The sequence below is a fragment of the Pelophylax lessonae genome, assembly GCF_965119305.1.
Source record: "Pelophylax lessonae genome assembly, chromosome: 11".
NCBI classification, from domain to species: domain Eukaryota; kingdom Metazoa; phylum Chordata; class Amphibia; order Anura; family Ranidae; genus Pelophylax; species Pelophylax lessonae.
In genome coordinates, this window is record NC_138778.1 from 56,897,831 (window position 1) to 56,911,640 (window position 13,810).

A 13,810-nucleotide genomic window follows, 5' to 3' on the forward strand; every position below is an offset into this window, starting at 1 on the left:
AACCGCAATATAACGGGGGTTTACTGTAGATAGATAGATAGATAGATAGATAGATAGATAGATAATGTATACTGTATATATACTTTTTTTTTTTAATGTAGCAAGAAGTTAACGGTATTCATTCACACTTTTTTTTGCTTTATATCCATTTATTATATTCATTTTCAATGGGCTCTGTTAATAATCCTAACCACATAAAAAACAAACCTGCATTATTTAGGGCCATTGCCTAAATAAAATGCTACACAAAGGTTGGTGTCCACTGCTCCTTTTCAGAGTGCAAGCCAATTGGTTTACCATCTCATTGAAAACAATGCACTCTCTCTGTGGCTGATATCTTATCTCAACACTCCCTCTAGTGGATAAAATAAAGTATGACATAGATAGATAGATAGATAGATAGATAGATAGATAGATAGATAGATAGATAGATAGATAGATAGATAGATAGATAGATAGATAGATAGATAGATAGATAGATAGATAGATAGATAGATAGATAGATAGATAGATAGATAGATAGATAGATAGATAGATACTTTTTTTTTTAATGTAGAAAGAAGTTAACGGTATTTATTCACACTTTTTTTGCTTTATATCCATTTATTATATAAATTTTGAATGGGCTCTGTTAATGATCCTAACCACATAAAAAACAAACCTGCACTATTTTGGGCCATTGCCTAAATAAAATCCAGTCAGGAGTATCTTCCTTCCCTATTTTATCCACAACAGAGACAAAAAGTTTCAGATTTTTATATACTTTATATACCACACTTTAGGCCTTATTTACTCAACCAATTAGGGCCGTACACTGCCAAGAATCAGTGTATTTCTGTGACAGGGATCGCAGGTGATTACAATCAGCCATGGCCAGGAAGCCTGTACAAATCAATAGCAGGCTAACAAGCATCATGGCTCACACCATACAACCATAAAGGCCCCTTTCACACTTGTGCAACCCAAAAGTCGCGTGTTTTTAACCACATTTTTTTGCCGCGAATTTGACGCAAACTTGACCGCAATTTTGACTGGACTTAAAGCAATGCCTATGTAATCTTGAGGTCTATAGACCTCAAAACGCATTAAAGTCGGACCAAAGTAGTGCAGAGACTACTTTGAAGTCGTTGCGACTTGAAGTCGTGCAGATATGAGCGGTACTCATTGGAAATCATGGAGTACGACTTGTCATGTGACTTTGCAGTCCCAAGTCGCAGAACAAGTTGCACAAGTGTGAAAGGGGCCTCAATGCAATTGAAGTGGTTGTAAAGCCTTAAAGCGGAGTTCCACTCATTTTTGTGTTTATGAAAAGTCAGCATCTACAAAAAGTGTACCTGCCGACTTTTAATGAACACACACTCACCTGTCCCATGAGCCAGTGATGCGGCTGACTGAAGCCCCGCTTATCTCACTCTCCTCTCAGCGGCACCGGCATCACTAGTGTGGGCACCCGGCTGTGACAGTTTGCGGCTTCACAGCCGAGTGCACACTGCGCATGCGCGAGTCGCACTGCGCATCCTGAATGGCGTGTCCCAGAAGATTGTAGGGAGGGAGGGGGAGGAGAACTTCCGCTCGAGCCGCCTAGGCGATCCGAGCGGAAGTCAAACCTGTCAAAACTAGGTACCTGCCCCCCCTTCAAAAAACAGCATGCCAAATGTGGCATGTAAGGGGTCAGGAGTCCTTAAAGTGGAAGTTCCACTTCTGGGTGGAAGTCCACTTTAAGGTTTTTCATCCTAATGTAATCTATGCATTAAGGTGAAAACCATCTGTGCTGCAGCTCCCCCCTTTTTCTTACCCAAACCCAATCTGACCCAGCAATGTGCATGAGCGTAGCGGCTCCAGCCGCTGACGCTCTCCTCATTGGACAGATTGATAGCAGCAGGAGCCGCTGTCAATCAAAATCTCTGACAAGGGAGCGGGGGCCGGGACGAGTCCCGCTGTCTCTGTCAATGGACTCAGCAGCAGGACTTGGGAGTGAGCCCGCACGGGTGCCCCCCTGGAAAGCGGCTTTCGTGGGGGCACCTGATGAAGAAGAGGGACCTGGATCGCTGGCAGGGGACCCCAAAAGAAGAAGATCGGGGCTGCTCTGTGGATAATGAATGTACAGAGCAGGTAAGTATAGCCATGTTTGTTTTAAAAAAAAAAAAGTTTACAACCACTTCAAGGTGGCCATACATAGCTCAAAATTCAGCCGGTTCAGTAGGGACTGGCCAAATTTTGATCTATGTATGGGCAAGCTGGTTGTACCAAATTTGATCTGCCGATCAACTTAGATACAACCAGCCTGTCGGATAAATGCTGCTTGCCCAGCACTGCCAGAAGTGCTGATCATTGTATTCTAAAGGCAGGAAAGTCTCTCCACTCTCAGCAGGGGAGCAATAGCTCAGCAGGGGGGTATTCCTCCATCCATGACGAGTGTGCAGATGGGGGAATCGGGTCATTTTTTTTTCATTCAACCTGCTAGTTAAACAAAAAAAGTTGTTAATATATGACCAGCCTTAGGGACAGATGAGCAGTCCTGAATGGAAACTGCATTTATGGCCACTTATCTGTCCCGCTTCATGTGTATACAGCTCTGGCATTTGTCAGCCTGTCATTGATTTGTACAGGCTTCCTGGCCATGGCTGATTGCCAGTGGTGTATTTTTAAATTGTGCTGCCCTAGGCAAGACTAAAATTGAGTGCCCCCCCCCCCCCTATGTAAATTTTCTCCACCCCTTCCTGTTTAACAGATGTGACTCCCTTCAAAATTGAAGGACTACAAGTCCCAGCAAGAACCCCTGAGATCTCACAAGAGGGGGGGGGTGAGAGGGGGTGGGAGAGAGAGAGAGAGGGGTGAGAAAGGGAGGGCGAGGGGGTGGGTAAGGGAAGGTGAGGGGGGATGAGAGAGAAAGAAAGAGGGTGGTGGGGGAGAGAGAGAGAGAGGGGGTAGTGGGGGGAGATAGAGGGGTAGTGGGGGAGAGAGAGATAGAGGGGGGTAGTGGGGGGGAGAGAGAGAGAGGGTGGTGGGGGGAGAGAGAGAGGGGGGTAGTGGGGGGGGGAGAGAGAGAGGGTAGTGGGAGAGAGAGAGAGAGAGAGAGAGGGGGGTAGTGGGGGGGAGAGAGAGAGGGTAGTGGGGAAGAGAGAGAGGGGTAGTGGGTGGGAGAGAGAGGGTAGTGGGGGAGAGAGAGAGAGGGTGGTGGGGGAGAGAGAGAGAGGGGGGTAGTGGGGGGGGAGAGAGAGGGTAGTGGGAGAGAGAGAGAGTGGTGGGAGAGAAAGAGAGAGAGAGAGGGTGGTGGGAGAGAGGGGGGATGAGAGAGAGCAGGGGGTGAGAGAGAGAGAGAGAGGAGGGGATGAGAGAGAGGGAGAGAGAGAGGGAGGGCATGAGAGAGAGAGAGCGGGAGGGGATGAGAGAGAGGGGGCTGTGGGAGAGAGGGAGAGGGGGTGGGAGAGAGAGGGAGGGGGTGGGAGGCACCAACAGCCAGTGGCCAATAGAGTCCAAGGTGGAGGCGGGGGCGGCTATTTTGCTGCCCCTCTGCAAAGTGCCGCCCCTGGCCTGGGTCTTGTTGGCCTAGGCCAAATACAGCACTGCCGGTTGCAAACACATGATCCCTGCCACTGATTCTCGGTGGTGTATGACCTTAGTGCTGGTTCACACATATGCGATGACAGACATTGCATGTGATTCGCAGCGCACTGCTCTGCAAATCCCATGCGATGTCAGTGTGTTGCGAATTCAGCCATACAGATTGTATGGCTGAATTCGCATTGCATTTGAGCCAAACTGCACAGGACCCTTTTCTTGGTCCGCACCAGAATCGGATCGCATGGGTGTTCACATCTATGTGATCCGATTCATGTCGGAACTGACAGTTCACACTGCGATATGCAAACTAATCTGGGGGTGTCGTTAACCTTATATTGACACCCCCAGTGATTTGCATATGGCAGTGTGAACTGCCTGCGAGTTTAGTGCGATGCGGGAACCCGCAGTGGATTTGCAGCGTTCCCGCATCGCATATGTGTGAACCGGGACTTAATCAGCTGTGTAAATGAGATTTATTATGTGGTGTATTCACATTCACACATGTAAACAGAGCCCAAGCCTGGGTTCACACTATTGCGAACACAGACATTGCATGTGATTCGCATTACATTGCTGTGCAAACCAGATGCGATGTCTGTGCGATGCAAATTCAGCCATACAGTTTGTAAGGCTAAACTCGCATTGCATTCGAACCAAAATGCTGCAGGAACCTTTTTTTCCTGCACTAGAATCGGATCGCATGGATGTTCGCACTGTGATCTGCGAACCGATCTGGGGGTCTCACTACTTTGTATTGACACCCGCAGCGGTTCGCAGAGGGCAGTGTGAACTGCCTGCGAGGGAGATGTGATGCGGAAACCGGGGCTGGAATCGCACTGGTTCCCACATTAAATGAACAGAACTTTGCACATGTAGACGTGACTTTAGGCCTTACTGCCATGGATGGAATTAGTGAAGCACTAGTGCTGGACAACTGGACTTCTAATTCTACATTAACTCTGATTAGATACGCTAATCTACGTCAAATGTCATTTTCTAATGTCCAAGCAAACATTATGACTGGGGAGGTAAAGGATGCAAACACTGAGCTGCTGGAACTTGTAGTTCCCCAACAGTCAGAGAACCAAAGGTTGCCTACCTCTAGTAGCTTTTCAGAAAGTAAAAGATTTTTTTTTTGTATATATAAACCTTTTAAAAACTTTACTGATCTTTGGCAATCCTTGTTTTTCCAAAGGCAGTGGAACCACAAGTCCCAGCATTCCTGCCTAGCCCAACACTGACAATAAAAGACTCACATCCTTGGGCTTAGAATAAATGTGAATTTTATTGGTGCAGATTTGGTTACTGACATGTCAGCAAACTATGCGCTAATTGTAAACAAGTCAGAGTAGGAGCAGCAGGCCAGGAATGGGATGAGTGAGCAATTTTACTTTGGCCGCCTGAACGGCAATCACATGCTAAGTGAAAAATGAGGAGACTTCAGCCCTGAACTGTTGCTGTTTCCTATTTCCCATCCACAAACACCACTCTGGTGTGAACAGGTGCGGGTAAGAGTCGGGATTTTTATCCGATTCCTTCTAATATCTAACTAGGTAAACATATGTCTGCTTTTGCTGTGTGATGCACACTTGCAATTTAAACAGTTGAATTACTAAACGCAAATAGACATTGCACTTTGCAAGTGCAGATGCACTCATTTTCCCCAGAGTTTAGTAAATGTGGTAAAGCTCTGCTGATTTCCATCATCCAATTCTAAAATTCATTTTTTCTTTATTTTCCTTGCACCTGATTGGGTATTCTTTACAAAGTAACATTTCACCACTTTCACCAAGCTCTGGGAAAATTAGTGCAACTGCACTTGCACAGAGCACAGTCTTATAGTAAATCAAGTGTGAGCCGGGACCTAAAGACCTGTACATACATTTCGAAGCGATCGAGTGATAATCGGATCGTTAGTACACAGCTTCTGAGAGCTGATCACGACAGTTCATCTCATATTATCCAATCGGACAAGCACGAAAATGTTTCTGGTAAGATACCTGATCGTACGATTTTTGTTTAACCTCCTTGGCGGTATTCCTGAGTGTGGCTCGGGGTGGAATTTTAATGCCATTAGCGGTAACCCCGAGCCACACTTGGGGTACCGCCAGGGAGCATCGCTGGATCCTAGAAGAGGTTACTTACCTTGTCCCCGGGATCCCACGATGTGTCCCTGCAGCATACGGCGGCCGGATCTTCCGCCAGATGCTGTGAGCCCCGGCTTCCTTCTCCTGCGACGTGACGCTTGCAGGGGGGTGGAACCGGCAGCAAATTCAAATAGTAAAAGACACCAAACACACTGATATATTGTAATCCTATTGGATTACATTACAAAATAAAATAAATTGACATTAGTTTGCCCCCCAGTGCCCTTTCCTGCAGTTTTACTGTACTTTATATATATATATATCTATAATGTATATGTGTGTATATATATATATTAACTTATTTATAGTTATTTATTATATTATAATTTATAATTTTGTGTTTCAAACTTTATCATACCCGAGATGTTATAAAGAAAAACGCACAGTAAAAAAAAAAAATCATATGTAAATAGTTGGTTTGGACTGCTCGTCCTTAAGAATTACATGCAAAATAATTGTACCGCTTTCAGCACCTAAAATCCGAAACAATCATACTACCAGGGAGGTTAATTATTATTAAACAGGATTATATAGCGCCAACAGTTTGTGCAGCGCTTTACAATATAAAGGGAGACAATACAGTTACAATACAATTCAATACAGGAGGAATTAGAGGGCCCTGCTTGTTAGCGCTAATCAGTACAGTTGTCATTCAAAAATACAATATAAATACATTACAGCACATTACAATACTATTGATTTTTTATTCTGTCGTATGAGGATTTTCGTAACTTTGGTAAACTCTTCATTTTCAATTTGTAACTAACATGCAAAAAAAAAAAGAAAGAAAAACGGACGATCTGTCATCCGATTTTCGGATCGTGTATCAGCCAGAGCTCGTTTGGCTGTACTTCTCCTATAGATCACAGAAGTGTAGTTTGTGCACTCCTGTGACCCGTTTTCAGCAGAGAGCGGGCTGAAGTCTGCTCTCTGCTGATGTCACAGATGTTAGTCCAGACGCTGTGTCATCACAACAATGGAAGTAGGGATCTGTCAGGTGCCTGGACCGACACCCGGCTCAGCCTCTTGGCGAGCCACTGAGAGGCTGAGCCGGCCGCTCTCCGCCCCTCCACAGCCCAGCTCTCCTATGAGCGAGGAAGTGACAGAGCAGAGCTGTCAGAACAGAGTGATCGGCAGTGCAGAGGCACTGGGGAACAGATGCAGTATTGGAGCGATTCTGCATCCACCTAGGTAAGTATAATTCTCAAAAAACAAAACAAAACCATACTTCTCTTTTAACTGCTTGCCGACCGGCCGCTGCATATATACTGCGGCAAGCTGGCTCGGCTGCGCTAATCGCCATACCTGTACAGCGATCTGCAGTAGCGGTCCTGGGGGCCTGCGCCACAATTGCCGCCAGGCACCCTCGATCACTCCATGTGGAGAGAGAATGGTGGTCTGCTGTTGTACGCACAGCAGACCGTTGTTCTCTCAGGAATCAATACAGAGCGCCTGTGATCCTCTTATTTAGAAACACAGGTTTCTGTGTTGATTCCACAAGCCCATCCCCTTCACAGTTAGAAAACACCCCCTAGGCTCGCATTTAACCCTTTGATCACCCCTGGGTTAACCCCTCCCCTGCCAGTGTCATTATTACAGTAACAGTGCATATTTTTAGCACTGTAGTAATGTCACTGGTCCCCCCAAAAATGTCAGTTAGGGGTCCGATCTGTCCGCCGCAATGTCGCAGTGCCGCTAAAAAACGCAGATCGCCGTCATTACCAGTAAAAATAAATAAATAAATAAATAAATAAATAAAAATGATATAAATCTTTCCCCTAGTTTGTAGACGCGATAACTTTTGCGCAAACCAATCAAAATACGCTGATTGGGATTTTTAAAAAAAATATGTAGCAGAATACAAATTGGCCTAAAATGATGAAAAAAATTTGATTTTTACGTTTTTTTGTTTTATTGGGAATGTTATATAGCAGAAAGTGAAAAATATATATATATTTTTTTTCAGAATTGTCGCTTATTGGCATTTTTTTTTCCAAAAATATGTAGCTGAATATATATTGACCTAAAATGATAAAGAAATTCAATTTTTTTTTCATTTTTTTTATTGGATGAGTTTTATAGCAGAAAGTAAAGAAATTTTAGTTAGAAAGTAAAAAATATTGTTTTTTCTTTTTTTAAATTGTTGCCCTTTTTTTGTTTATAGCGCAAAAAAATAAAAGTTGCACAGATGATCAAATACCACCAAAAGAAAGCTCTATTTGTGGGAAAAAAAGGACATCAACTTTTTTTTGGTACAGTGTCACACGACCGTGCAATTGTCAGTTAAATTACCGCAGTGCCGTATCGCAAAAAATGGCCTGGTCATTAAGGGGGCAAATCCTTCCGGTCCAGAAGGGGTTAAATGTGTAACATCAGGCTGGAGCTGGATGCAGCCCGTAGAGGGCATATCAGAACAATAAATAAATGGCTTTACTTTATTAGAGGTATGTGAGCGCCAATTCACACTTGTGCGCTGTGCGTTGCAGTGCTAAGCTCTGAAAGGTATGAATTAACGTACACTGCCACAATATATAGGAATTCCACTGCTGTAAGTGCAGAGCACGCAGTCTTCTTCACTCTGATTGGCACCCCAATGCACAATGTACATTAGGATGCAACGCACAACACACCACATCACAACACACATACCATGCGTTCTGATGCACTAGCTTTTGAAAAAAAGGATCGTGCACATTTTTTTATCCCTTATGGTGAATTGGCAGTCTATTTAAACGGGCTGCCTTAAGATATTGGGCATTAATGCCTTAAGGCTCATTTACATTAGCAACAGATCTTGTCACCCCTCTGAAACGGGCAGCTGACAGTAATATGTCACCTCCTTATAACCCTTAAAGTAAGGGAGAGTTATAACCCTATCAGTCAGGGGCAGATTGGCAACTTTCGGCCCAGGGGGAGAGTACAAACCAAAGGCCCATGGTGCAGCGATTCGGCCCCCCTCCCACTTTCTCTCACCCCCCTCCCAATCTCCCAATCCTCCTCCTGACACCAATTCCAAGCTGAAACCCCGCTTCTGATACTCTCTACTTACCGGGTTCCTGACCTGTCCAGCAGGGGGAAGTTGGAGCTGGATGGGGCAGAGGAGTCTCCAGTAGGGCATGCAACCAGCCTCTGCTCAGACACAGTTTACACCATCCATTCTGGGGGGGAGGCCTGCACTTTGTCCTTGTCTTCAACCCACACTCAGTAGGTCAGCAGCAGGGACTTTTTACTTCTCTTCACCAGGAATCCTTTAGGCATATCTGTGGCAGAAGTGGTGCAGCCTTTTTATGGGGCATCAGGGTGGCCCAGGGGGCATTTGCCCCCCTGCCCCCTGGCCCAGTCCTCCCCTGCTATCAGTTTTCTTTGTGCCATTGGTGTCCCATTGGAAAGATTTCGCTCACAGCCGAAACAGGAAGTGAAAGGAAAGTCCTCCAAAGCGAGGGTGTCCCCATTGGAAGAGTTCCCCTCTATTACTGTTCTGGGGACAACTCAAAATTTAGGCTTTCCTTTTACAAGACAAGACAACAAGACAACTAGAGGGTGAATCTCCATAATGGGGACACAGGAAGCAATAAAAACATGCCAGGTGTTCTAATCCCTCTCCACTATATCCAAAACTGAAAAAAGTTTTGCCTTTAGTTAGTTAATATTAGGACACTTACCTGTCCTGGAATCCAGTGATGACGGCACCCCATCCGATGTTTCCATCAGCTGTTGGGTGCTGGCGCTGCCATTGCCGGTAAGGGAACCCTTGCAGCTTCACAGCCAGTTCCCCACTACGCATGCAGGGAGGAGGAGGGGGGCCGAACTGGTGACGTACCTCACCATGGCGAGGTCCGACCGAAGTGGGGACAGGGTACCTGTCAAAAACAGGTACCCGCTTCCCACCTCCCTCCCAAAAGATGCCAAATGTGGCACCGGCGGGGAGGAATCAGATAAGCGTAAGTTCCACTTCTGGGTGAAAATCGGCTTTCAATGGTTGCACCACCATGACCCAACTGTGTTCATTGCAGGCTAAGAGATGGTACTACCTGCCAAATGTGACATGGGGTTTAAGTTTTGAAGTATGTGTACAACCCTGGCCCATGTGTTTGTTTAATAGGGGATAATAGGGGCAGTAAGAGCGCAGTATTACTGTGGCTCAACCTCTTTTTACCTCCTCCCCAGCCACAATGAGCCCTTAATGCATTGCATTATCACAATGCAACAGATGGCTTAGGTTTGAATTGGCCCTAAAGCGATGTACCTCCAAAATTGTGTGCATTGAGGTGCATTGTGTTATGGTTTGTATGCGCCATCCATGCCAGAGATTTTTTATAAGTTCAGTTGGAAAACCCGGTCACTAAACTTGGTTCATACAGTACACATGCAGAACTGATTTAGCTGAAAATGCATATTTGTGTCTTGAGCCCAAACCCTTGGCTCTTCACTTATCTCCATTTCAGAGTAGACCTGTTATCCCATGGTGTCTACAGAGGTTGTATACAGATGGTAACCACATGATTGCACCCTCAGTGTGACCATGCCAGATAAGGTTTAAATCATCTAAATGCATAGGTGCTCAACCAGTGTTCCTCCAGCTGTTGCAGAACTACAAGTCCCATGAGGCATTGCAAGGCTGACAGTTAAAAGAATGACTCCCAAGGGCAGACACATGATGGGACTTGTAGCTCCACAACAGCTGGAGGGCAACATGTTGAGCACCCACGATAAAGACTCTATAGACCTAAAGTTAACCTGTGCTTTACCTATGAAGGGCAAAGCAACAGGTTCCATTGAATACTTGCCCCATGCCCCTCTTCTTTTGCTCCCCCACTGCTCTGTAAGGCCGCTGAGAGTGAAGGAGTCGAGTTAGCCCCGTGTGAGCTCCAAGTTATAGGCCCATGGATTGTCTTTCCACCTCTATGCAGGAGGAGCAGGGAAGTGGCTTGCTGTGTGCATGCACAGTAACCAGGAGTGGCATGCAAAGGTGGCTCCATGGGACCCTGCAAGGGTAAGCAGGAACTGGTGGAAAGTCCTTTTTCAAAGATGGAATGCAATGCAACAACAGGCTTTTGTCCTGAATATACAAAGCACAGGTTCACTTTAAGAGTGTGGCCAGAATTACAAAGACAATCTGATCGTGTTCATGTCCTCAGCCGGGTGCTATTCTGCAAGCCTGGCTTGGATAGAGGGTGAGCAGAGCCAGACCTAGTAATGGATTATTGGTGTTAGGACAGCAGTGAGTGTGGCGGGTTTACTAAACTCTGTCACTGTATCTTCAGTGCTTAGCCAATGTTATATACTCTACAGCGTAAAACATAAAATAAAACCAAATAAAATCCAAATATACAAGTAGAAACAAAACATAAAAGTCCTCAAATCCCTCCGGTGTTATAAATGTCCAAAAAGTTTCCTGTAATTCATTTCACAGTTCAGTTGTGAACCACAAATCCCAGCACTCATACAGCAGATTTGCGGTGCACAAGTGAAATGTAATACAGGACGCTAAAAACGCTAAGTGTAGAATTCCTGAAAAACCGATTTGAGTTCGGCCTTTCTGATGTTTATAAGAAGATTGTTGGCCAGTCTGTCCATTTTCATCCAGATTTGTCAGTGATCATCATGGCGATGGACAATCTTCAGACCAATAGCAATTCACATTTGGCTACTTTCAGCCAATGATTATTGTTTGTTCCATCAGATACTGTAAGCTTGCGCTGGAACTCTTTCTGTGCGTCCCCTCTCCCCGCCCTATAAACTTCCAACCTTAGGTCATCTGAGAAAAGAACATTTTTTATAAATCTGCAATCATTTGTAATGTTTGCATGATGAAATATTACACATAGTCATCTAGACATTAAAATTCAAACCTGTTTCAGAAACGTGTTTATTCACCAATTTATATTGTAAGTGATTGCTTAATTTTGCTAGGATCAGACTTGGAAAATGTAACCTTTCAGCTGTTGTGAAACTAGAATGCCTCAGATTGTGCCAGTATTCATCATTAATAATAATTACAGCAACAACCACAATGTAATACCAAGGCTGCAGTAGACCTTATAACCACAAGGTGGCAATAGATGCACAATCCATTCTGTAATTACTTGTATATACCATATACCCCCACTAGAGGCATAGGTATTTGTCTGCATTCTTATAGGAGAAAACATTGAACAGATATTCCAGTTTGGCCCTGAGGAACAGTGCAAATTTTGATTATTTTGAAGAAAATAAAGAAAACATGTTATGTGGCAGGGAGAGCATTTATCATGAGCCCCATACAACATTGCTTTATAGTGTAGAGCTGGGGTGTCAAACTCAATTTCATTGCGGGCCGCATCAGCAGTATGGTTGCCCCCAAAGGGCCGGTTATATCTGTAAGATTAGATGTCCAGAGCACCCCACTCCCCCTTAAACCCTTACATGAGATGTCAAGAACCCCGCACCATCAGAAGTCAAGAGTCATCCACCCTTCCTTACATCACAATGCACCCCCTTACCTTGTGCTAGTGCCAGGAAGAAGATGTGGGTGGATCTGGGAAGAAGAAAGTGCAAGGTCTGGAGGAGGACCAGAGGAGGGCTGGAGTCAGCTTACAGAATCTGCTGAATGCTGAGACCAGGGGAGGCAGAGACAAGGTGGTGTTGTAGCTGCACAGAAAGGTGCAGAATCTGTAGGAGGAGTTCTGCACTCCTCTCTGCTGCAGACTGTTGAGAAGGGGAGGTTGGGCAAAGACAAGCCTTTCTGCAGCAACACAGAGAAGCACAGGATCTGGCAAAGGAGTTATGTCCTCTCTGCTGCAGACTACTGAGACAAAGGGGGGGGGGCAGAGACAAGGGAGGTGCCACAGCTGCAGGAGAGGTGCGAGGGCCACATGAAATGGCCTGGGCCACGGGCCTTGTCTTTGACACCTGTGGTGTAGAGTAAAATCAACATCAAATTTTCTTCCAGAAATAAATCACAGAGCCTGCTGGCCCCAGCTCTTTATTTAATTGTAAGATCTATCTATCTATCTATCTATCTATCTATCTATCTATCTATCTATCTATCTATCTATCTATCTATCTATCTATCTATCTATCTATCTATCTATCTATCTATCTATCTATCTATCTATCTATCTATCTATCTATCTATCTATCTATCTATCTATCTATCTATCTATCTATCTATGTCATACTGTATTTTAGCCACTAGAGGGAGTGTTGAGATAAGATATCAGCCACAGAGAGAGTGCATTGTTTTCAATGAGATGGTATACCAATCAACTTGCACTCTGAAAAAGAGCCATAGGACACAACCTTTGTGTAGCATTTTAAAGCAGAAAGCTAGACTGTATATATTATATATATCATAAACATTATATATTTACATAAAGCATATGATGTTTATAACAATATGAATCGTATAATAAATGACATATATAATATATCAATATAAAAGTATATACGAGGAGTCCTGCAGGTTAAGGCCCCATTCATATCTGCGCACAGTGCAAATGCATGTTTTGCATGCAACACACATAGGGCAGCCCATTCCATTCAATTGAATGGTTTGCCCTACATGCGACAAAAGTGCCAAAAGAAGCTTTCACACCTTTTCAGTTCACACGTTTTTTTTTTACCGCACATTTTGGCGCTCATTTTGCCGCACAACAATGGGTTTGGGGTGCCATTAACAATCAATGGCACCACAAGCACGAAACGCGTTAATCGCAAAATGTGCAGATGCGAAAAGGGACTATATCCTTCGTTATATTCTGTGTGACTAGGAGTGTTCATGATCATGAACATGTAAGGACATGAAATATAATATTTGTATCATTTTCAAGAAACACAATCAGTGTTATATTTAATGTATATATCAATTAGGGTTCGGCCTTCCTTTCCTAATAATGTTTAACTATCCACAATAAATTCAGTGGACTGTATAGCCGTTTTATGCATATTTCCTTTATTTACATATTATTGCCAGGAGAACAAAAATACATTTCTAAATAATATTTTTAGCAAGGTACAGTATCTCACAAAAGTGAGTACACCCCTGATATTTTTGTAAATATTTTATTATATCTTTTCATGTGACAACTCTGAACATAGGCGTGTGCAGGGCAGAGTTG

At 44.3% G+C, this 13,810-nt stretch overlaps 1 protein-coding gene across 1 annotated transcript in view; it reads right to left on the bottom strand.

Moving 5' to 3' along the window:
- The window catches only part of TNNC2 (troponin C2, fast skeletal type), a 66,177-nt gene that overhangs the window by 25,630 nt on the left and 26,737 nt on the right, over positions 1–13,810 (bottom strand). The window lies entirely within an intron of this gene.